This window comes from Leptodactylus fuscus, chromosome 5 (genome assembly GCF_031893055.1).
Source record: "Leptodactylus fuscus isolate aLepFus1 chromosome 5, aLepFus1.hap2, whole genome shotgun sequence".
Taxonomy (NCBI): domain Eukaryota; kingdom Metazoa; phylum Chordata; class Amphibia; order Anura; family Leptodactylidae; genus Leptodactylus; species Leptodactylus fuscus.
This window is the reverse complement of record NC_134269.1, coordinates 15,594,068-15,616,529: the sequence shown is the minus strand read 5'-3', so window position 1 is coordinate 15,616,529 and position 22,462 is coordinate 15,594,068. Positions and strand designations below refer to the sequence as shown.

The following is a 22,462-nucleotide window of genomic DNA, read 5'->3' as shown; positions in this document are numbered from 1 at the left end:
CCTTGGCGTTATTAGCACCACGCTCTAACCAACTGAGCTAACCAGGCATTAAGTGCTATGTTTAACTTGCCACTTTCTAAGCCCTGCTTTCTGCCAGTCTTCCATCAAGATGGTCATTGTTGCACAAAAAATGCCTTGAATCGAGACCAAAACGACACCGTGGGTCTTTGGCGATGTTAAAGGCTGGCCCGTACGGGGATCGACCCCGCGACCTTGGCGTTATTAGCACCACGCTCTAACCAACTGAGCTACCCAGCCATGTGGAACCATGCTTCTCTTACCGCTATCTGAGCCCGGTTTTCTGCCACTCTTCCATCAATACGTCAAACGTTGCACACAAAATGCCTTGAAACGAGACCAAAACTCCACTGTGGGTCTTTGGCGATGCTAAAAGCTGGCCCGTACGGGGATCGAACCCACGACCTTGGCGTTATTAGCTCCACGCTCTAACCAACTGAGCTAACCGGCCATGAAGTGCAATGCTTAACTTGCCGCTTTCTAAGCCCATCTTTCTGCCAGTCTTCCATCAAGATGATCACTTTTGCACAAAAAATGCCTTGAAACGAGACCAAAACGTCACCGTGGGTCTTTGGCGATGCTAGAGGCTGGCCCGTACGGGGATCGAACCCGCGACCTTGGCGTTATTAGGACCACACTCTAACCAACTGAGCTAACCGGCCATGTGGCGCCATTCTTCTCTTACCGCTTTCTGTGCCAGGTTTTCTGCCACTCTTCCATCAAGACGTCAAAGATTGCACACAAAATGCCTTGAAACAAGACCAAAACTCCACTGTGGGTCTTTGGCGATGCTAAAGGCTGGCCCGTACGGGGATCGAACCCTCGACCTTGGCGTTATTAGCACCACGCCCTAACCAACTGAGCTAACCAGCCATTAAGTGCCATGCTTAACTTGCCATTTTCTAAGCCCTGCTTTCTGCCAGTCTTCCATCAAGATGGTCACTGTTGCACACAAAATGCCTTGAAACGAGACTAAGACGTCACCGTGGGTCTTTGGCAATGCTAAAGGCTGGCCCGTACGGTGATCAAACCCGCGACCTTGGCGTTATTAGCACCACACTCTAACCAACTGAGCTAACTGGCCATGAAGTGCAATGCTTAACTTGCCGCTTTCTAAGCCCATCTTTCTGCCAGTCTTCCATCAAGAAGATCACTTTTGCACAAAAAATGCCTTGAAACGAGACCAAAACGTCACCGTGGGTCTTTGGCGATGCTAAAGGCTGGCCCGTACGGGGATCGAACCCGCGACCTTGGCGTTATTAGCACCACACTCTAACCAACTGAGCTAACCAGCCATGTGGCGCCATGCTTCTCTTACTGCTTTCTGAGCCCGGTTTACTGCCACTCTTCCATCAATACGTCAAACGTTGCACACAAAATGCCTTCAACGAGACCAAAACTCCACTGTGCGTCTTTGGCGATGCTGAAGGCTGGCCCATACGGGGATCGAACCCGCGACCTTGGCGTTATTAGCACCACGCTCTAACCAACTGAGCTAACGGCCATTAAGTGCCATGCTTAATTTGACACTTTCTAAGCCCTGCTTTCTGCCAGTCTTCCATCAAGATAGTGACTGTTGCACACAAAATTCCTTGAAACGAGACTAAGACGTCGCCGTGGGTCTTTGGCGATGCTAAAGGCTGGCCAGTACGGGGATCGAACCCTTGACTTTGGCGTTATTAGCACCACGCTCTAACCAAATGAGCTAAACGGACATGTGGCGCCATGCTTCTCTTACCGCTTTCTGAGCCCGGTTTTCTGCCACTCTTCCATCAATACGTCAAACGTTGCACACAAAATGACTTGAAACGAGACCAAAACTCCACTGTGGGTCTTTGGCGATGCTAAAGGCTGGCCCGTACAGGGATCGAACCCGCGACCTTGGCGTTATTAGCTCCACGCTCTAACCAACTGAGCTAACCGGCCATTAAGTGCAATGTTTAACTTGCCACTTTCTAAGCCCTGCTTTCTGCCAGTATTCCATCAAGATGGTCACTGTTGCACACAAAATGCCTTGAAACGAGACTAAGACGTCACCGTGGGTCTTTGGCGATGCTAAAAGCTGGCCTGTACGAGGATAGAACCCGCGACATTGGCGTTATTAGCACCAAACTCTAACCAATTGAGCTAACCGGCCATGTGGCGCCATGCTTCTCTTAACGCTTTCTGAGCCCGGTTTTCTGCCACTCTTGCATCAAGACGTCAAACGTTGCACACAAAATGCCTTGAAACGAGAACAAAACTCCACTGTGGGTCTTTGGCGATGCTAAAGGCTGGCCCGTATGGGGATCGAACCCACGACCTTGGCGTTATTAGCACCACGCTCTAACCAACTGAGCTAACCGGCCATGTGGCGCCATGCTTCTCTTACCGCTTTCTGAGCCCGGTTTTCTGCCACTCTTCCATCAATACGTCAAACGCTGCATACAAAATGCCTTGAAACGAGACCAAAACGTCACCGTGGGTCTTTGGCGATGCTAAAGGTTGGCCCGTATGGGGATCGAACCCGCGACCTTGGCGTTATTAGCACCACACTCTAACCAACTGAGCTAACCGGCCATGTGGCGCCATGCTACTCTTACCGATTTCTGAGCCCGGTTTACTGCCACTCTTCCATCAATACGTCAAACGTTGCTCACATAATGCCTTGAAACGAGACCAAAACTCCACTGTGGGTCTTTGGCGATGCTAAAAGCTGGCCCGTACGGGGATCGAACCCGCGACCTTGGCGTTATTAGCACCACACTCTATCTAACTTAGCTAACCGGCCATGTGGCGCCTTGCTTCTCTTACCGCTTTGTGAGCCCTGTTTTCTGCCACTCTTCCATCAAGACATCAAAGATTGCACACAAAATGCCTTGAAACAAGACCAAAACGTCACTGTGGGACTTTGGCTATGCTAAAGGCTGGCCCGTACGGGGATCGAACCCGCGACCTTGGCGTCATTAGCACCACGCTCTAACCAACTGAGCTAACCGGCCATTAAGCGCCATGATTAACTTGCCACTTTCTAAGCCCTGCTTTCGGAGAGTCTTCCAACAAGATGGTCACTGTTGCACACAAAATGCCTTGAAACGAGACTAAGACGTCACCGTGGGTCTTTGGCGATGCTAAAGGCTGGCCCGTACGAGGATCGAACCCGCTACCTTGGCGTTATTAGCACCACGCTCTAACCAACTGAGCTAAGCGGCCATGTGGCGCCATGCTTCTCTTACCGCTTTCTGAGCCCGGTATTCTGCCACTCTTCCATCAATACGTCAAACGTTGCACACAAAATGCCTTGAAACGAGACCAAAACTCCACTGTGGGTCTTTGGCGATGCTAAAGGCTGGCCCGTACAGGGATCGAACCCGCGACCTTGGCGTTTTTAGCACCACGCTCTAACCAACTGAGCTAACTGGCCATTAAGTGCAATGCTTAATTTTGCACTTTCTAAGGCTTGCTTTCTGCCAGTCTTCCATCAAGATGGTCACTGTTGCACACAAATTGCCTTGAAACGAGACTAAGACTTCACCGTAGGTCTTTGGCGATGCTAAAGGCTGGGCAGTACGGGGATCGAACCCCCGACCTTGGCGTAATTAGCACCATGCTCTAACCAACTGAGCTAACCGGCCACGAAGTGCAATACTTAACTTGCCGCTTTCTAAGGCCTGCTTTCTGCCAGTCTTCCATCAAGATGGTCACTGTTGCACACAAAATGCCATAAAACGAGACTAAGACGTCACCGTGGGTCTTTGGCGATGCTAAAGGCTGGCCCGTATGGGGATCGAACCCGCGACCTTGGCGTTATTGGGACCACGTTCTAACCAACTGAGCTAACCGGCCATCAACTGCAAAGCTTAACTTGCCGCTTTCTAAGCCCATCTTTCAGCCAGTCTTCCATCAAGATGATCACTTTTACACAAAAAATACCTTGAAACGAGACTAAGACGTCACCGTGGGTCTTTGGCGATGCTAAAGGCTGGCCCGTACGGGGATCGATCCCGCGACTTTGGCATTATTAGCACCACGCTCTAACCAACTGAGCTAACCGGCCATGTGGCGCCATGCTTCTCTTACCGCTTTCTGAGCCCAGTTTTCTGCCACTCTTCCATCAAGACGTCAAACGTTGCACACAAAAAACCTTGAAACGAGACCAAAACTCCACTGTGGGTCTTTGGCGATGCTAAGGGCTGGCCCGTACGGGGATCGATCCCGCGACCTTGGCATTATTAGCACCACGCTCCAACCAACTGAGCTAACCGGCCTTTAAGTGCCATGCTTAACTTGCCACTTTCTAAGCCCTGCTTTCTGCCAGTCTTCCACCAAGATGATCACTTTTGCTCAAAAAATGCCTTGAAACGAGACCAAAACGTCAGTGTGGGTCTTTGGCGATTCTAAAGGCTGGCCCGTACGGGGATCGAACCCGCGACCTTGTCGTTATTAGCACCATGCTCTAACCAACTGAGCTAACCAGCCATGAAGTGCAATGCTTAACTTGCTGCTTTCTAAGCCCATCTTTCTGCCAGTCTTCCATCAAGATGATCACTTTTGCACAAAAAATGCCTTGAAACGAGACCAAAACGTCACCGTGGGTCTTTAGCGATGCTAAAGGCTGGCCCGTACGGGGATCGAACCCGTGACCTTGGCGTTATTAGCACCACGCTCTAACCAACTGAGCTAACCGGCCATGAAGTGCAATGCTTAACTTGCCGCTTTCTAAGCCCATCTTTCTGCCAGTCTTCCATCAAGATGATCACTGTTGCACACAAAAAGCCTTGAAACGAAACAAAGACGTCACCGTGGGTCTTTAGCGATGCTAAAGGCTGGCCCGTACGGGGATCGAACCCGTGACCTTGGCGTTATTAGCACCACGCTCTAACCAACTGAGCTAACCGGCCATGAAGTGCAATGCTTAACTTGCCGCTTTCTAAGCCCATCTTTCTGCCAGTCTTCCATCAAGATGATCACTTTTGCACAAAAAATGCCTTGAAACGAGACCAAAACGTCACCGTGGGTCTTTGGCGATGCTAGAGGCTGGCCCGTACGGGGATCGAACCCGCGACCTTGGCGTTATTAGGACCACACTCTAACCAACTGAGCTAACCGGCCATGTGGCGCCATTCTTCTCTTACCGCTTTCTGTGCCAGGTTTTCTGCCACTCTTCCATCAAGACGTCAAAGATTGCACACAAAATGCCTTGAAACAAGACCAAAACTCCACTGTGGGTCTTTGGCGATGCTAAAGGCTGGCCCGTACGGGGATCGAACCCTCGACCTTGGCGTTATTAGCACCACGCCCTAACCAACTGAGCTAACCAGCCATTAAGTGCCATGCTTAACTTGCCATTTTCTAAGCCCTGCTTTCTGCCAGTCTTCCATCAAGATGGTCACTGTTGCACACAAAATGCCTTGAAACGAGACTAAGACGTCACCGTGGGTCTTTGGCAATGCTAAAGGCTGGCCCGTACGGTGATCAAACCCGCGACCTTGGCGTTATTAGCACCACACTCTAACCAACTGAGCTAACTGGCCATGAAGTGCAATGCTTAACTTGCCGCTTTCTAAGCCCATCTTTCTGCCAGTCTTCCATCAAGAAGATCACTTTTGCACAAAAAATGCCTTGAAACGAGACCAAAACGTCACCGTGGGTCTTTGGCGATGCTAAAGGCTGGCCCGTACGGGGATCGAACCCGCGACCTTGGCGTTATTAGCACCACACTCTAACCAACTGAGCTAACCAGCCATGTGGCGCCATGCTTCTCTTACTGCTTTCTGAGCCCGGTTTACTGCCACTCTTCCATCAATACGTCAAACGTTGCACACAAAATGCCTTCAACGAGACCAAAACTCCACTGTGCGTCTTTGGCGATGCTGAAGGCTGGCCCATACGGGGATCGAACCCGCGACCTTGGCGTTATTAGCACCACGCTCTAACCAACTGAGCTAACGGCCATTAAGTGCCATGCTTAATTTGACACTTTCTAAGCCCTGCTTTCTGCCAGTCTTCCATCAAGATAGTGACTGTTGCACACAAAATTCCTTGAAACGAGACTAAGACGTCGCCGTGGGTCTTTGGCGATGCTAAAGGCTGGCCAGTACGGGGATCGAACCCTTGACTTTGGCGTTATTAGCACCACGCTCTAACCAAATGAGCTAAACGGACATGTGGCGCCATGCTTCTCTTACCGCTTTCTGAGCCCGGTTTTCTGCCACTCTTCCATCAATACGTCAAACGTTGCACACAAAATGACTTGAAACGAGACCAAAACTCCACTGTGGGTCTTTGGCGATGCTAAAGGCTGGCCCGTACAGGGATCGAACCCGCGACCTTGGCGTTATTAGCTCCACGCTCTAACCAACTGAGCTAACCGGCCATTAAGTGCAATGTTTAACTTGCCACTTTCTAAGCCCTGCTTTCTGCCAGTATTCCATCAAGATGGTCACTGTTGCACACAAAATGCCTTGAAACGAGACTAAGACGTCACCGTGGGTCTTTGGCGATGCTAAAAGCTGGCCTGTACGAGGATAGAACCCGCGACATTGGCGTTATTAGCACCAAACTCTAACCAATTGAGCTAACCGGCCATGTGGCGCCATGCTTCTCTTAACGCTTTCTGAGCCCGGTTTTCTGCCACTCTTGCATCAAGACGTCAAACGTTGCACACAAAATGCCTTGAAACGAGAACAAAACTCCACTGTGGGTCTTTGGCGATGCTAAAGGCTGGCCCGTATGGGGATCGAACCCACGACCTTGGCGTTATTAGCACCACGCTCTAACCAACTGAGCTAACCGGCCATGTGGCGCCATGCTTCTCTTACCGCTTTCTGAGCCCGGTTTTCTGCCACTCTTCCATCAATACGTCAAACGCTGCATACAAAATGCCTTGAAACGAGACCAAAACGTCACCGTGGGTCTTTGGCGATGCTAAAGGTTGGCCCGTATGGGGATCGAACCCGCGACCTTGGCGTTATTAGCACCACACTCTAACCAACTGAGCTAACCGGCCATGTGGCGCCATGCTACTCTTACCGATTTCTGAGCCCGGTTTACTGCCACTCTTCCATCAATACGTCAAACGTTGCTCACATAATGCCTTGAAACGAGACCAAAACTCCACTGTGGGTCTTTGGCGATGCTAAAAGCTGGCCCGTACGGGGATCGAACCCGCGACCTTGGCGTTATTAGCACCACACTCTATCTAACTTAGCTAACCGGCCATGTGGCGCCTTGCTTCTCTTACCGCTTTGTGAGCCCTGTTTTCTGCCACTCTTCCATCAAGACATCAAAGATTGCACACAAAATGCCTTGAAACAAGACCAAAACGTCACTGTGGGACTTTGGCTATGCTAAAGGCTGGCCCGTACGGGGATCGAACCCGCGACCTTGGCGTCATTAGCACCACGCTCTAACCAACTGAGCTAACCGGCCATTAAGCGCCATGATTAACTTGCCACTTTCTAAGCCCTGCTTTCGGAGAGTCTTCCAACAAGATGGTCACTGTTGCACACAAAATGCCTTGAAACGAGACTAAGACGTCACCGTGGGTCTTTGGCGATGCTAAAGGCTGGCCCGTACGAGGATCGAACCCGCTACCTTGGCGTTATTAGCACCACGCTCTAACCAACTGAGCTAAGCGGCCATGTGGCGCCATGCTTCTCTTACCGCTTTCTGAGCCCGGTATTCTGCCACTCTTCCATCAATACGTCAAACGTTGCACACAAAATGCCTTGAAACGAGACCAAAACTCCACTGTGGGTCTTTGGCGATGCTAAAGGCTGGCCCGTACAGGGATCGAACCCGCGACCTTGGCGTTTTTAGCACCACGCTCTAACCAACTGAGCTAACTGGCCATTAAGTGCAATGCTTAATTTTGCACTTTCTAAGGCTTGCTTTCTGCCAGTCTTCCATCAAGATGGTCACTGTTGCACACAAATTGCCTTGAAACGAGACTAAGACTTCACCGTAGGTCTTTGGCGATGCTAAAGGCTGGGCAGTACGGGGATCGAACCCCCGACCTTGGCGTAATTAGCACCATGCTCTAACCAACTGAGCTAACCGGCCACGAAGTGCAATACTTAACTTGCCGCTTTCTAAGGCCTGCTTTCTGCCAGTCTTCCATCAAGATGGTCACTGTTGCACACAAAATGCCATAAAACGAGACTAAGACGTCACCGTGGGTCTTTGGCGATGCTAAAGGCTGGCCCGTATGGGGATCGAACCCGCGACCTTGGCGTTATTGGGACCACGTTCTAACCAACTGAGCTAACCGGCCATCAACTGCAAAGCTTAACTTGCCGCTTTCTAAGCCCATCTTTCAGCCAGTCTTCCATCAAGATGATCACTTTTACACAAAAAATACCTTGAAACGAGACTAAGACGTCACCGTGGGTCTTTGGCGATGCTAAAGGCTGGCCCGTACGGGGATCGATCCCGCGACTTTGGCATTATTAGCACCACGCTCCAACCAACTGAGCTAACCGGCCATGTGGCGCCATGCTTCTCTTACCGCTTTCTGAGCCCAGTTTTCTGCCACTCTTCCATCAAGACGTCAAACGTTGCACACAAAAAACCTTGAAACGAGACCAAAACTCCACTGTGGGTCTTTGGCGATGCTAAGGGCTGGCCCGTACGGGGATCGATCCCGCGACCTTGGCATTATTAGCACCACGCTCCAACCAACTGAGCTAACCGGCCTTTAAGTGCCATGCTTAACTTGCCACTTTCTAAGCCCTGCTTTCTGCCAGTCTTCCACCAAGATGATCACTTTTGCTCAAAAAATGCCTTGAAACGAGACCAAAACGTCAGTGTGGGTCTTTGGCGATTCTAAAGGCTGGCCCGTACGGGGATCGAACCCGCGACCTTGTCGTTATTAGCACCATGCTCTAACCAACTGAGCTAACCAGCCATGAAGTGCAATGCTTAACTTGCTGCTTTCTAAGCCCATCTTTCTGCCAGTCTTCCATCAAGATGATCACTTTTGCACAAAAAATGCCTTGAAACGAGACCAAAACGTCACCGTGGGTCTTTAGCGATGCTAAAGGCTGGCCCGTACGGGGATCGAACCCGTGACCTTGGCGTTATTAGCACCACGCTCTAACCAACTGAGCTAACCGGCCATGAAGTGCAATGCTTAACTTGCCGCTTTCTAAGCCCATCTTTCTGCCAGTCTTCCATCAAGATGATCACTGTTGCACACAAAAAGCCTTGAAACGAAACAAAGACGTCACCGTGGGTCTTTAGCGATGCTAAAGGCTGGCCCGTACGGGGATCGAACCCGTGACCTTGGCGTTATTAGCACCACGCTCTAACCAACTGAGCTAACCGGCCATGGAGCGCAATGTTTAACTTGCCGCTTTCTAAGCCCATCTTTCTGCCAGTCTTCCATCAAGATGATCACTTTTGCACAAAAAATGCCTTGAATCGAGACCAAAACGTCACCGTGGGTCTTTGGCGATGCTAAGGGCTGGCCCATACGGGGATCTACCACGCGACCTTGGCTTTATTAGCACCACGCTCCAACCAACTGAGCTAACCGGCCATGTGGCGCCATGCTTCTCTTACCGCTTTCTGAGCCTGGTTTTCTGCCACTCTTCCATCAAAAAGTCAAACGTTGCACACAAAATGCCTTGAAACGAGACTAAGACGCCACCGTGGGTCTTTCGCGATGCTAAAGGCTGGCCCGTACAGGGATCGAACCCGCGACCTTGGCGTTATTAGCTCCACACTCTAACCAACTGAGCTAACCAGCCATTAAGTGCCTTGCTTAACTTGCCACTTTCTAAGCCCATCTTTCTGCCAGTCTTCCATCAAGATGATCACTGTTGCACACAAAATGCCCTGAAACGAGACCAAAACATCACCGTGGGTCTTTGGCGATGCTAAAGGCTGGCCAGTACAGGGATCGAACCCACGACCTTTGCGTTATTAGCACCACGCTCTAACCAACTGAGCTAACCGGCCATGAAGTTCAATGCTTAACTTGCCGCTTTCTAAGCCCATCTTTCTGCCTGTCTTCCATCAAGATGATCACTGTTGCACACAAAATGCCTTGAAACGAGACCAAAACATCACCGTGGGTCTTTGGCGATGCTAAAGGCTGGCCCGTACGGGGATCGAACCCGCGACCTTGGCGTTATTAGCACCACGCTCTATCCAACGGAGCTAACCGGCCATGTGCCATAATGCTTCCTTTGCCGCTTTCTGAGCCCTGTTTTCTGCCACTCTTCCATCAAGACGTCAAACATTGCACACAAAATGCCTTGAAACAAGACCAAAACGTCAGTGTGGGTCTTTGGCGATGCTAAAGGCTGGCCCGTACGGCGATCGAACCCGCGACCTTGGCGTTATTAGCACCATGCTCTAACCAACTGAGCTAACCGGCCATGTGCCACCATGCTTCCCTTGCCACTTTCTGAGCCCTGTTTTCTGCCACTCTTTCATGAAGACATCAAACATTGCACATAAAATGCCTTGATACGAGACCAAAACATCACTGTGGGTCTTTGGCGATACTAAAGGTTGGCCCGTACGGGGATTGAACCCGCGACCTTGGCTTTATTAGCACCACGCTCTAACCAACTGAGCTAACCGGCCATGTGGGGCCATGCTTTCCTTTCCGGTTTCTCAGTCCTGCTTTCTGCCACTCTTCCATCAAGACGTCAAACGTTGCACGCAAAATGCCTTGAAACGAGACCAAAATGTCACTGTGGGTCTTTGTCGATGCTAAAGGCTGGCCCGTATGGGGATCGAACCCTCAACCTTGGCGTTATTAGCACCACGCTCTAACCAACTGAGCTAAACGGCCATTAAGTGCCATGCTTAACTTGCCACTTTCTAAGCCCTGCTTTCTGCCAGTCTTCCATCAAGATGGTCACTGTTGCACACAAAATGCCTTGAAACGAGACTAAGACGTCACCGTGGGTCTTTGCCGATGCTAAAGGCTGGCCCGTACGGGGATCGAACCCGCGACCTTGACGCGACCACGACAGATCCTTGTACATGATTATTCGCTTCACCCTTTATGAGGAGATGGTGGTGAAGGGTACAATGCTTCCATTACTGCGGAAAGGCATGGTTACGATCTTGTATAAGTGGAAGGGGGAGGGATGCAACTTGAAAAATTGGCATCCCACTTCTCTCCTTAATGTGGAGTACATGATCATGGCCAAGATTCTGGCGACAAGGCTAAAGGTTGTCATTGGCAGGATAATCCATCTGGATCACACATGGCCGTAGAATTGCGGACAGCCTTGCTATGGTTAGAGACACACTCCACTTCACCAGAGACCGCTGTGTCCACATGGGTCTGGTCAGCCTTCATCAGGAGAAGGCCTTCAATCCTGTCTCTCACCCCTTCATGGATAAGGCTCTCCGTAGACTCGGTCTGAGTGGTTCTGTCATTTTGTTAACATGCATTTTGATATCCACAGCAATGTGTTGGCGAACGGCTGAAAGACTGACCCCTTTCCCATCCTTTCGGGAGTCAGACAAAGCTGTCCTCTTTCACCTCTCCCTTTTGTTTATGTTATAGTACTCTTTGTTGAGTCTACCCAGCAGAATGAAGGGATCAGAGGGATCACCGCTCCAGGACCTGGACACTATGAGGTCAAGTGCTCGCTCCAAATGGATGACGTGACCTTCTTCTGTGCTGTTAGGAGTTTGGTTTCTACACTCGTCCTGACAGTCCTAGACCTGCGAGAAGTTCGGCAAGGCTTCAAGGGGACGAAGGTCAAATGCGGGAGGTCAGAAGTCATGCTCTATGGCAGACCTGGGCAATGTGCGGCCCGCGGGCTACATCCGGCCCTCTGACTGCTTCTATCTGGCCCGCATAGTTAGTGGAAGTTTTTTCAAGGACCTGTGATTATGTCATCACAGCCTATCACCAGGATAGGCTATGACTCGTTAGTGGGCGGAGACACACGGGACTCTGTACTTTCTGCAAGCTGCTGGCAATGGAGGCTGCTGGATGATAAAGAGAAGAAGAGACAGCATGTGTGAGCAAGAGGGGGGAACTAGGGGCAGATGTAGGGGGGCAGTTAAACTGAATGCACATGGAGGGGGGACATTAAACTAGGGGGCAGATGTTCAAGGACCTGTGATGATGTCATCACAGCCTATCACCAGGATAGGCTATGACTCATTAGTGGGCGGAGCCACACGGAACTGGGTGCTTGATGCAATCTGCCGGCAATGGGGGCTGCTGGATGATAAAGAGAGAAGAGACAGCATTTGTGAGCAAGAGGGGGGAACTAGGGGCAGATGTAGGGGGCAGTTAAACTGAATGCACATGAAGGGGTGACATTAAACTGGGGCAGCTGGAGGAGGATATTAAACCATGGGGGGTAGCTGAAGGGGGACATGTCTGCCTCTAGTTGCCCCCAGTTTAATGTTCCCCTCCAGCTTCCCCAGTTAAATGTCCCCTCTAGTTTCTGCTGATTTATACTGGGGCACCAGGAGAGGGACTTAATATTGTGGGACATTTGGAGGGAAATGTTATAATGTGGGGGTGTATAATGTCAGGGTGACTGTAGGAAGATTTTGCTTTGTAGGGCACATGGGAAAAATGATTGAGAATGGGCGGAGTAAGTGGGGAAGTGGGTGGAGCTAAATTTGCCACAGCGCGCATGGCCCTCTAGAACCGTTACAATTTCTCATGTGGCATCATGGGAAAATTAATTACCCACCCCTGCTCTATGGGGATTGGCAACTGGCTCCCTTCCCGTTTACCATCCAGCCAGACATCATCAAGATTCTTGATGTCTGGTTTGGGAAGGAAGGCACAGCTTTCGATTCTTGGAATGAACATTTGGTCATGGTCAACCAGTGGATCGGACTGTGGAACCACAGACAGCCTCTTATCAAGGGCAAAGTCCTGAGGAATGAGATTCTGCCTGTGCTCCAGTACACCCAGCGCTGCACCTCCCATGAGGCGACCTGAAGCGAGCGTTCAGGCGGCGCTATGCCAGGGCCTCAGGGAGGGTGGCATTTTTGCTAACCTAAGCCAGTCCAGGACAAGCTGTCCTGGACTGGCTTAGCATGGAGCGGTGGTTTGGGGAGGCCACTGAAGCAGCGCTGCTCCAGCAGCTTCCCCGCACGCTCAGGCAGAGACAAGGCACTCTCCGGGCCTGCTCTCTGCCGGCGAACGGCGCTAAGCACCGCCCCTCCTCTAAACCATGCCCCCTCCACTAAGCCACGCCCCCACTCTGCCCCCTCCCCCAGCAGGGGGGGGGGCAGCTTTCTGCACTTTGCCTCGGGTGGCAAAAGGGGCAGGTTCACCCCTGAGTAGACCTCAAAGGCTTGGTCTCTTCTTGCCACTGTTTGCAAGGCCATAATCAGGAGAGTGTTCTACTTCATCAGGGGCTCTAAGATGGACAGGTGAAGTGAACCACCATATACTGCACCCTCATGTAGAGGAACAGTAAAGATATCAATTCACCAATTGCATAGGGGAGTGGGCTAAGATTGAGACACACATATACAGACCCTTATCTACATTATGGAGATGTACAATATGTAATAAACCCGTGTGATCTATCACAGGGCAGTGGTCATATAACTTCAGTATAGTGCCTATAGTGATTAACATCAAACCCCAGCTACTGGACAATATGGTGAAGACATATGGACATTTCCAGAGGACATTGAGGGACTCACACATTGCATAACGGACTACATTAATTTCTGTGTGGACAGCATGGTACCAACTAGGAAGGTGAGGTGTTTCTCCAATAACAAACCATGGATTAACTCTGAGATTAAAACTCTCCTCAAGCAAAAAAAGAGAATTTTTAGGTCTGGGGACAAAGATGGCCTGGGGGCGGTTCAGAAACAGCTGAGACAATTGATCAGAGAAGGGAAAGCCAACTACAGACGGAAGATGGAGCTACAGATGGGGAGGGTAGAATCTCTGAGGTGTGGGACAGCCTTAAGGCAATTTCAGGACACAAGGAAAAGACAGGGCACCGAACAGTAGGGGACAGGAAGTGGCTTAACGAGCTTAATCTATTCTTCAATAGATTCGACTCCAAGCAAATGCTCCCTCCACCAGCATGTCAGCCAACCGCCCTCCCCTCACACACCAAGACCCAACCCCCACCGACCTGCGGTCAACTGCAATCTGACTATCTGATCCTGCAGGAGTCTCAAGTGTGTAAGACAATGAAGAACATTAGAGCGAACAAAGCGGGGGGACCAGATGGTATAAGCGCAAGAGTTCTTAAAATGTGCAGTGACCAGCTGTGTGGTATTATAACGCACATGTACAATATGAGCCTGAAGCTGGGGGTGGTACCTCAACTGTGGAAAACATCTTGCGTGGTACCAGTCCCAAAGAAACCCAACCCGATGGGCTACAATGACTACCGACCTGTAGCACTGACATCCCACCTGATGAAGGTCCTAGAGAGACTGGTCCTGACACACCTACGCCCCCTAGTGAGCTTCGCTCTGGACCCCCTCCAGTTTGCCTACCGGCCAGGCATTGGGGTAGATGATGCCATCATCCACCTTCTTCATAGAGCTCTCTCTCACCTGGAGAAACCCGGGAACACTGTGAGAATAATGTTCTTTGATTTCTCCAGTGCGTTCAACACCATTCAGCCAGGGCTACTGAGGGAGAAGCTGAACCTTGGTGGTGTGGACCATCACCTGTCCAACTGGATCCTAGACTACCTGACAAACCGCCCTCAGTATGTGAGAGCCCAGGACTGTGTGTCTGACACTGTGATCTGTAGTACGGGGGCACCTCAAGGTACAGTTCTTGCCCCATTCCTCTTCACACTGTACACTGCTGACTTCAGGCACAACTCATCCAGCTGTTACTTACAGAAGTACTCCGATGACTCTGCTATAGTCGGCCTTATCACTGATGGCGATGATAGGGAATACAGAGACTTAAACCGGGATTTTGTTGAATGGTGCCAGCAGAACCAGCTCAGGATTAATGCTGGGAAGACCAAGGAGATGGTGGTGGACTTTAGTAAACGGAGAGGTGCTCCGACCCCGGTGGAGATCCAAGGAACATGTATTGAGATAGTCAGGACCTATAAGTACCTGGGCGTGCTCCTCAATAATAAACTAGACTGGGCTGATCACCTGGAGGCGCTGCACAGAAAGGGCCACAGCAGACTCTACCTGCTCAGGAGGCTGAGGGCCTTCGGAGTCCGGGGGACACTTCTTAGGGCCTTCTTCAACTCTGTGGTTGCCTCAGCCATCTTTTTCGGTGTGGCCTGCTGGGGAAGCAGTATATCAACCAGGGACAGAAGTAGACTTGACAGGCTGATCAGGAGGGCCAGCTCTGTCCTGGGGAGCCCCTTGGACCCAGTACAGGTGGTGGGTGACAGAAGGATACTGTCTGTGGTGACCTCCATGCGGGAGAACAAATCCCACCCCATGTATGGGACCCTGATGGGACTTGGCAGCACTGTAAGCGACCGTCTGCTTCACCCCAAGTGTGAGAAGGAGCGCTATCGCAGGTCCTTCCTTCCAACCGCGACCAGGCTGTATAATCTACATCAGACCAAACGAAGAGCTCTCCGCACAGAGAACTAATGATTATGAGGATGACCATGAGGTCTTCCTCTTTCTCTTCTGATTTTCCTTAGCTGCCATGGACTCCTAGTATATCTTCTCTTCTCAGCTTATCTGTGTCTACGTCTGTAACATATTACTCTGTATTATCCTGTATCTGTATTACTATGCTGCTGTAACACGCTGAAATTTCCCCAAGGTGGGACTATTAAAGGATTATCTTATCTTATCTTATCTTAACATCTCTGGGGTCTGGTTGTTGCACAGAATTGTGGGATATCAATGTTTGACTTTGTTTGTCAGTTCTGCTGACATGAATGCCAGAAGGAGGCGTGTGGGCCCCTTTGTATGCTGTGAGGTTCTGGATTTTTCCTGTATAAAAGTAATAAGACACTGATTCATAGCTGAACTAAAGCATAATCTTCATTAATAGTAAAATCTGGATAGACATACAAAGGACAAAATGGATGCTCATGATGCTCGGCATGCCCATGTCACCCCGGGAACGTGACATCACAGAAGACACCAAAAGCCTGTAGGAAGAAGCAGATAACCCGATACTGCAAGGAGTGTAGGGGAAGATGAGTGTGTATTTTTTGGAATTTTTTGATTTTTGTTCAGTCCTTTAAAATTTCTTGGAGTTGCCATATTCTGCACCAGTATCTTTTATTATAGTTCTGTGTATGGGGATGCCTAGGGCGTCTTTATTGGGGGGCCAGATGTATGTTTTACTTATACTATTTCAGGGAATGTCCATTGATCTGATCGTTTTTTATTTTATGGGAGATGAAATAAGAAAAAAATAACAATTTGACCATTTTGATGTTTTCCCACTTTCACTGTATCCGTAAAATATATTTATATCTTTGTAGACCGGACGTTTTCGATTTTCATATCCCCTCATCACTGATTTCCCACCATTCTATTGGATGGAAAATCCTCCAGCGAAATCTTACATCACTATGGACAGATACGAAGGGCACAAGGAATGGAAGAGGCTGAGTGTGTGAATACACAAGACTCCTGTACGCCTTGTCCTGACAGCTTAGGGTGTGTGATCTTCTCACACTGCCATCTAAGAAGTTAAGTTAATAATTGGATGACCGGTACAACCATTGAGATAGAGCGGTCGCTGCTCCGTACACATATACTTTAGTAAATACTTAAGGATTCAGGCTAGATTTCAGGGGTGCAAAACTCACAAGTTTGAGTACAAGAAACATTTGTGCAAAACATACTTGTATAGATTCTGCTCTTCTCACTTCTGAAAGTGATTAGAATAGTGGGTGGAGTTTTGTAGAGGAGGCGTGGTCTATGGCAGGTCAACAGATTTACCAATACTAGGAATTAGTATAAAATATTCAACAATTTGATGACAACTCATAGCAGCCATGGATTGGCTTTTCTGCTACATAGACAGCCAAGAAAAATCTGTTCAACCTCTCCAAGGGAGTTGTCACCAGAACCAGCATATCACCCCAGCCCTGCAGACAGATAGGTTACTGTCACCAGAACCAGCATATCACCCCAGCCCTGCAGATAGATAGCTTACTGTCACCAGAACTAGCATATCACCCCAGTCCTGCAGATAGATAGGTTAGTGTCACTAGAACCAGCATATCACCCCAGTCCTGCAGATAGATAGGTTACTGTCACCAGAACCAGTATATCACCCCAGCCCTGCAGCTAGATAGGTTAGTGTCACCAGACCCAGTATATCACCCCAGTCCTGCAGATAGATAGGTTACTGTCACCAGAACCAGCATATCACCCCAGCCCTGCAGATAGATAGGTTAGTGTCACTAGAACCAGCATATCACCCCAGTCCTGCAGATAGATAGGTTAGTGTCACTAGAACCAGCATATCACCCCAGCCCTGCAGATAGATAGGTTAGTGTCACCAGAACCAGCATATCACCCCAGCCCTGCAGATAGATAGGTTAGTGTCACCAGAACTAGCATATCACCCCAGTCCTGCAGATAGATAGGTTACTGTCACCAGACCCAGCATATCACCCCAGCCCTGCAGATAGATAGGTTACTGTCACCACAACCAGCATATCACCCCAGCCCTGCAGATAGATAGGTTAGGGTCACCTGAATCAGACAGAGTTCTCCCCTTGTAAATCGTTGTCTCGTTTGGTCAGTTATTGCTATTTTTGTCAATATATAAATAAGCATCTACAAACAATGGCGACATTCTTGTTGCTCCTAAAAATGGTGTTAGCTTGGAAATGAAGGTAGCAATTTACAAGGTGAAAACACAACCTTCAGATTCAGATGAACCTAACCTATCTATCTGGGGGCAGGGTTGGTACACAGGGTTGTGGTGATGTACTCCTTTGTCTTCGGCGCTCAGGATGCTCAGTTCTCCTTACAACTTCACAAGCATACTGCGCATGTACAGTACGCTTGTGAACTGCCATTGCTAAAAATGGCGCCGAAGCCTGCGCAGTAGCACTCCGGAGGGAATCACTACTATGCAGGTGAGGGATTTGATGCCATCACGCCGGAAGAAGAGGACGCTGAAGGTGTGGAAGAGCCAGGACCAGAGGGCGTCACTACAAGAAGAAAGAAGAGGTAGGCGTGCCAGAAGATGATGTCGGATCGTGAATCACTGCCCACCGTGCACGATCAGGTATGATTTACATATATGTTTTTATAGTCTTATTTTGAAATGGGGGGAGGTTTAAAATAACAATAGTGGTGCCTGAATAGCCTTTTTAAAGGCTATTCACGCATATGTGGGGCTCATACAGCAAAATGTTGCTGATAGAGCCCCTTTAATAACTCTGGCACATTTTGGAAGGGGCTGAGACGGGACAGAAGTAGTTTCAGGAGTAACAACAGCCCATCCCCTCTGCATTACCAGGGAGGTTATTCCTCACCTGTCCCTTCACTTTCTATCCTGGTAAATATCAGCGTTGCCTAATGGTGCCAAAGGACTACATAACCGTAAGATAGTAGGAAGTGGATAAGCCCCACCAGCGTGTGACTATAAGATTCCTTTCTGATACACTTGGATTCTCCTCGCTGGTATCCCATAGTGCTGTGTGGCGATCGGGACCCTGAGATGGTTTTGTCTTGGCATCTTGAACTTACAGTCCAGTGGGTGGAAAATCACTAAGGGCACCATACTGACAACATGTAAGTGAGTATGACCGGTGTCTGATACAAGTATATTATAGATCGTACACCTCCCTAATGTAGCTGAGGGTCTGTATATGTGTGTCCCCAGCTCAGCCCACTCCTCTTTATTATCAGAGCAGTTGTTCATTACTTGTTCCTCCACATGGGGGCGCAGTATATGATGAATGGAGGAGGCTGAGTGTGTGATTACACAAGACTCCTGCACGCCTTGTCCTGACAACCCAGGGTGTGTGATCTTCTGATACTGCAAACTTGTTTCCAAGGTGTATGGACATGAAAAGAAAAAAAAACTACTAGGCTACAACCTGTTACAAATCTTCTTCCAAGTCAGGAGACCCTGTAAGCATCAAAGATAGCCTTCCTATAGGGTAGCTCTCAATGTCCACCAAGGGGCAATAGTTGAGTTTGCCCCACAATGTCTGAGCACTATTACACTATGATCACATTAGAGTCAGGTGTTAGTTCTTCTGGTCCATCTGAGGACCAGAAGAATGGACAAATGGACCACTAAAATAGCGGACACCAACAGAGACCGTGGGTCCCTATTGATTACAATGTGTTTTGTTGGGTATCCATTCTTTTTTATCTGAAATTGCTAGAGGAATAATTAAGACTTACAGGGTTTTTTTGTCTGGCGATTTGTCGAGCAGTGCGTGGCAAGCACACGGACCCCATTATAGTCTATGGGGCCCATGTGCTTGAACTGCACAGCGCTTGCAGTTGCGCTTGTGTTCCGTCCGTCAGGGTCCTCATGCGGACCCTTACGGACGGAACACAACAGCATACGTGAACCAAGCCTTACATGAGTTTTGTCTCTCTCTCCAAAGAAATACTGATAGGAAATTTATATTTGGATCTTAGGATAGTAAATGATGTCTATAAAGCGACACAGAATATGTTACATTATCAGGTGGCATTCATATAGAGTAATAAGATAAGATAAGATAATCCTTTAATAGTCCCACAGTGGGGAAATTTCAGTATGTTTCAGCTGCATAGTAATACAGATACATGATAATACACAGTAAATATTGCAGAAGTAGTAGACACACATATGCTGAGAAAGATATACTAGGAGTCCTAAGGAACAGAGCACCTAAGGAACAGAGAAGAAAGAAGGAGGACATTCATAATCATTAGTTCTCTGTGCGGAGTGATCTTCGCTTGGTCTGATGTAGATTATACAGCCTGGTCGCGGTTGGAAGGAAGGACTTGCGATAGCTCCTTCTCACACTTGGGGTGAAGCAGACGGTCACTTACAGTGCTGCCAAGTCCCATCAGGGTCCCATACATGGGGTGGGATTTGTTCTCCCGCATGGAGGTCACCACGGACAGTGTTCTTCTGTCACCCACCACATGTACTGGGTCCAGGGGGCTCCCCAGGACAGAGCTGGCCCTCCTGATCAGCCTGTCAAGTCTATTTCTGTCCCTGGTTGATATACTGCTCCCCCAGCAGGCCACACCGAAAAAGATGGCTGAGGCAACCACAGAGTTGAAGAAGGCCCTAAGAAGTGTCCCCTGGACTCCGAAGGCCCTCAGCCCCCTGAGCAGGTAGAGTCTGCTGTGGCCCTTTCTGTGCAGCGCCTCCAGGTGGTCAGCCCAGTCTAGTTTATTATTGAGGAGCACACCCAGATACTTATAGGTCCTGACTATCTCAATACATGTTCCTTGGATCTCCACCGGGGTCGGAGCACTCCTCCGATTCCCAAAGTCCACCACCATCTCCTTGGTCTTCCCAGCATTAATCCTGAGCTGGTTCTGCTGGCACCATTCAACAAAGTCCCGGTTTAAGTCTCTGTATTCCCTATCGTCGCCATCAGTGATAAGGCCGACTATAGCAGAGTCATCGGAGTACTTCTGTAAGTAACAGCTGGATGAGTTGTGCCTAAAGTCAGCAGTGTACAGTGTGAAGAGAAATGGGGCAAGAACTGTACCTTGTGGTGCCCCCGTACTACAGATCACAGTGTCAGTCACACAGCCCCGGGCTCTCACATACTGAGGGCGGGTTGTCAGGTAGTCTAGGATCCAGTTGGACAGGTGATGGTCCACTCCACCAAGGTTCAGCTTCTCCCTCAGTAGCCCTGGCTGAATGGTGGTGAACGCACTGGAGAAGTCACAGAACATTATTCTCACAGTGTTCCCGGGTTTCTCCAGGTGAGAGAGAGCTCTATGAAGAAGGTGGATGATGGCGTCATCCAGCCCAATGCCTGGCCGATAGGCAAACTGGAGGGGGTCCAGAGCGGAGCTCACTAGGGGGCGTAGGTGTGTCAGGACCAGTTTCTCTAGGACCTTCATCAGGTGGGATGTCAGTGCTACAGGTCGGTAGTCATTGTAGTCCATCAGGTTGGGTTTCTTTGGGACTGGTACCACACAAGATGTTTTAAATAACTGTGTCCATTCCATTATTTTATGTCTCAGATGGACACAACTGATATTTTTGTGTATCGGACCAGGGTCAAACCTTCTTGCACCGAACGTCAGAAACAATTTTACAGAAAATAATGAATCAGTTCTGGCTTCAGTTTGACGCAATGGATGGCCAGATAAAGAGAAATTTGTCCAAGGATGCAGATTGAGATTAAACCAAGTATTGGTGCCCGGAGGAACCCAGACCGGAGAAGTATACAAGAGTATCTCAATACCCAGGACATGGAGGGCAAAGCCTACGAAGATGGAACAGCTCTGAAAGAGTTCCAGTGAGCTCCCTGCAAGCGAGAAGGAGACTCCTCTTATGCAGGTCAGGTGACTGAGATCAGCACTTGTTGATTTATTTACACTAAACACCTGGTTGTCATTTCTGTGCCGAAACCCCATACATTGCTAGACAAACCTAGACATTGCCTGCAGGATAATTTTTACTCATCGATCCATGCTCCAGTCCAGGCAACCCTCCACTGCCTCCTCTAGGTGCCGCTACACTTCAGTGACAACATTGAACATTGAAGCAGAGGCAGCCTGGACAGGAGTGTAGACAGGCCACTAAACAGGGTGGGTTGGTGGGGTGTTTCCCCAAATGCTGTATGGGGATGCTAAATATATACAATGTGTATGTATGTGTATGTGTACTATGTATACTATATATACTATATATACTATGTGGAACACCATAAAAGGGGTCATATACTTTGTAGGTGCCATAAAAGGGGTCATATACTGTTGGGGGGGGGGCATAAAAAGGGGTCATATACTTTATGGGTGCCATAAAAGAGGTCATATACTGTTGGGGGGGCATAAAAGGGGTCATATACTTTGTGGGTGCCATAAAAGGGGTCATATACTTAATGGGTGTCATAAAAGGGGTCATATACTGTTGGCGGGGCATAAAAGGGGTCATGTACTGTATGGGTCCAAAAAAAGAGGGAATATACTGTAGGAGGGTGGGCCATAAGAAAGGGGTCATATATTGTGGGGTGGCATAACAAAGGGGTCATATGAAAGAAGGGTGATTGCATACGGGGGGGGGGGGGGGCGCAGGGTTTAAAAAAGAAAGGGATCATATATTCCACGAAGAGCCAGAAAAAGGGGGTTGTATACCATGTACAGGGTTATGTATCAAGTAGTGGGCCAAAGAAAGTAGATGTTATACGAAAGCAGGAGTGGCACAGAAGAAAAAGGGTAACGGAAAGATTTGCACGTCTTGTATGTTTTGGCCCCTATCCTGGTTTTGGCTTATAAATACTGATACAAAATGCAAAAAAGTTCATTATGTTTCCCATGATTCATCAATTTCTTATCTAGGGAACATCTTTATAGGGTCATATTGTGGCTGCTTAAGGCGTCATTC

The 22,462-nt window shown here is 49.1% G+C and overlaps 13 non-coding genes across 13 annotated transcripts; 1 reads left to right on the top strand and 12 right to left on the bottom strand.

Annotated features, from left to right (window-relative positions):
* Positions 1 to 1,239: 1,239 nt before the first annotated feature.
* Positions 1,240 to 1,313, bottom strand: TRNAI-AAU (transfer RNA isoleucine (anticodon AAU)). Its single transcript has one exon. It is a non-coding gene; the product is annotated as a tRNA-Ile (tRNA).
* Positions 1,314 to 2,292: 979 nt separating this feature from the next.
* TRNAI-AAU (transfer RNA isoleucine (anticodon AAU)) lies at positions 2,293 to 2,366 on the bottom strand. The gene has a single exon. It is a non-coding gene; the product is annotated as a tRNA-Ile (tRNA).
* A 559-nt stretch (positions 2,367 to 2,925) lies between these two features.
* TRNAI-AAU (transfer RNA isoleucine (anticodon AAU)) lies at positions 2,926 to 2,999 on the bottom strand. The gene has a single exon. It is a non-coding gene; the product is annotated as a tRNA-Ile (tRNA).
* A 348-nt stretch (positions 3,000 to 3,347) lies between these two features.
* TRNAF-AAA (transfer RNA phenylalanine (anticodon AAA)) lies at positions 3,348 to 3,421 on the bottom strand. The gene has a single exon. It is a non-coding gene; the product is annotated as a tRNA-Phe (tRNA).
* Positions 3,422 to 4,613: 1,192 nt separating this feature from the next.
* Positions 4,614 to 4,687, bottom strand: TRNAI-AAU (transfer RNA isoleucine (anticodon AAU)). Its single transcript has one exon. It is a non-coding gene; the product is annotated as a tRNA-Ile (tRNA).
* A 137-nt stretch (positions 4,688 to 4,824) lies between these two features.
* TRNAI-AAU (transfer RNA isoleucine (anticodon AAU)) lies at positions 4,825 to 4,898 on the bottom strand. Its single transcript has one exon. It is a non-coding gene; the product is annotated as a tRNA-Ile (tRNA).
* A 770-nt stretch (positions 4,899 to 5,668) lies between these two features.
* Positions 5,669 to 5,742, bottom strand: TRNAI-AAU (transfer RNA isoleucine (anticodon AAU)). The gene has a single exon. It is a non-coding gene; the product is annotated as a tRNA-Ile (tRNA).
* A 979-nt stretch (positions 5,743 to 6,721) lies between these two features.
* TRNAI-AAU (transfer RNA isoleucine (anticodon AAU)) lies at positions 6,722 to 6,795 on the bottom strand. The gene has a single exon. It is a non-coding gene; the product is annotated as a tRNA-Ile (tRNA).
* Positions 6,796 to 7,354: 559 nt separating this feature from the next.
* Positions 7,355 to 7,428, bottom strand: TRNAI-AAU (transfer RNA isoleucine (anticodon AAU)). The gene has a single exon. It is a non-coding gene; the product is annotated as a tRNA-Ile (tRNA).
* Positions 7,429 to 7,776: 348 nt separating this feature from the next.
* TRNAF-AAA (transfer RNA phenylalanine (anticodon AAA)) lies at positions 7,777 to 7,850 on the bottom strand. Its single transcript has one exon. It is a non-coding gene; the product is annotated as a tRNA-Phe (tRNA).
* Positions 7,851 to 9,042: 1,192 nt separating this feature from the next.
* TRNAI-AAU (transfer RNA isoleucine (anticodon AAU)) lies at positions 9,043 to 9,116 on the bottom strand. Its single transcript has one exon. It is a non-coding gene; the product is annotated as a tRNA-Ile (tRNA).
* Positions 9,117 to 9,253: 137 nt separating this feature from the next.
* On the bottom strand, positions 9,254 to 9,327 carry TRNAI-AAU (transfer RNA isoleucine (anticodon AAU)). The gene has a single exon. It is a non-coding gene; the product is annotated as a tRNA-Ile (tRNA).
* Positions 9,328 to 18,785: 9,458 nt separating this feature from the next.
* Positions 18,786 to 18,921, top strand: LOC142205410 (U8 small nucleolar RNA). Its single transcript, XR_012716416.1, has one exon. It is a non-coding gene; the product is annotated as a U8 small nucleolar RNA (small nucleolar RNA).
* The last annotated feature ends 3,541 nt before the right edge of the window (positions 18,922 to 22,462 follow it).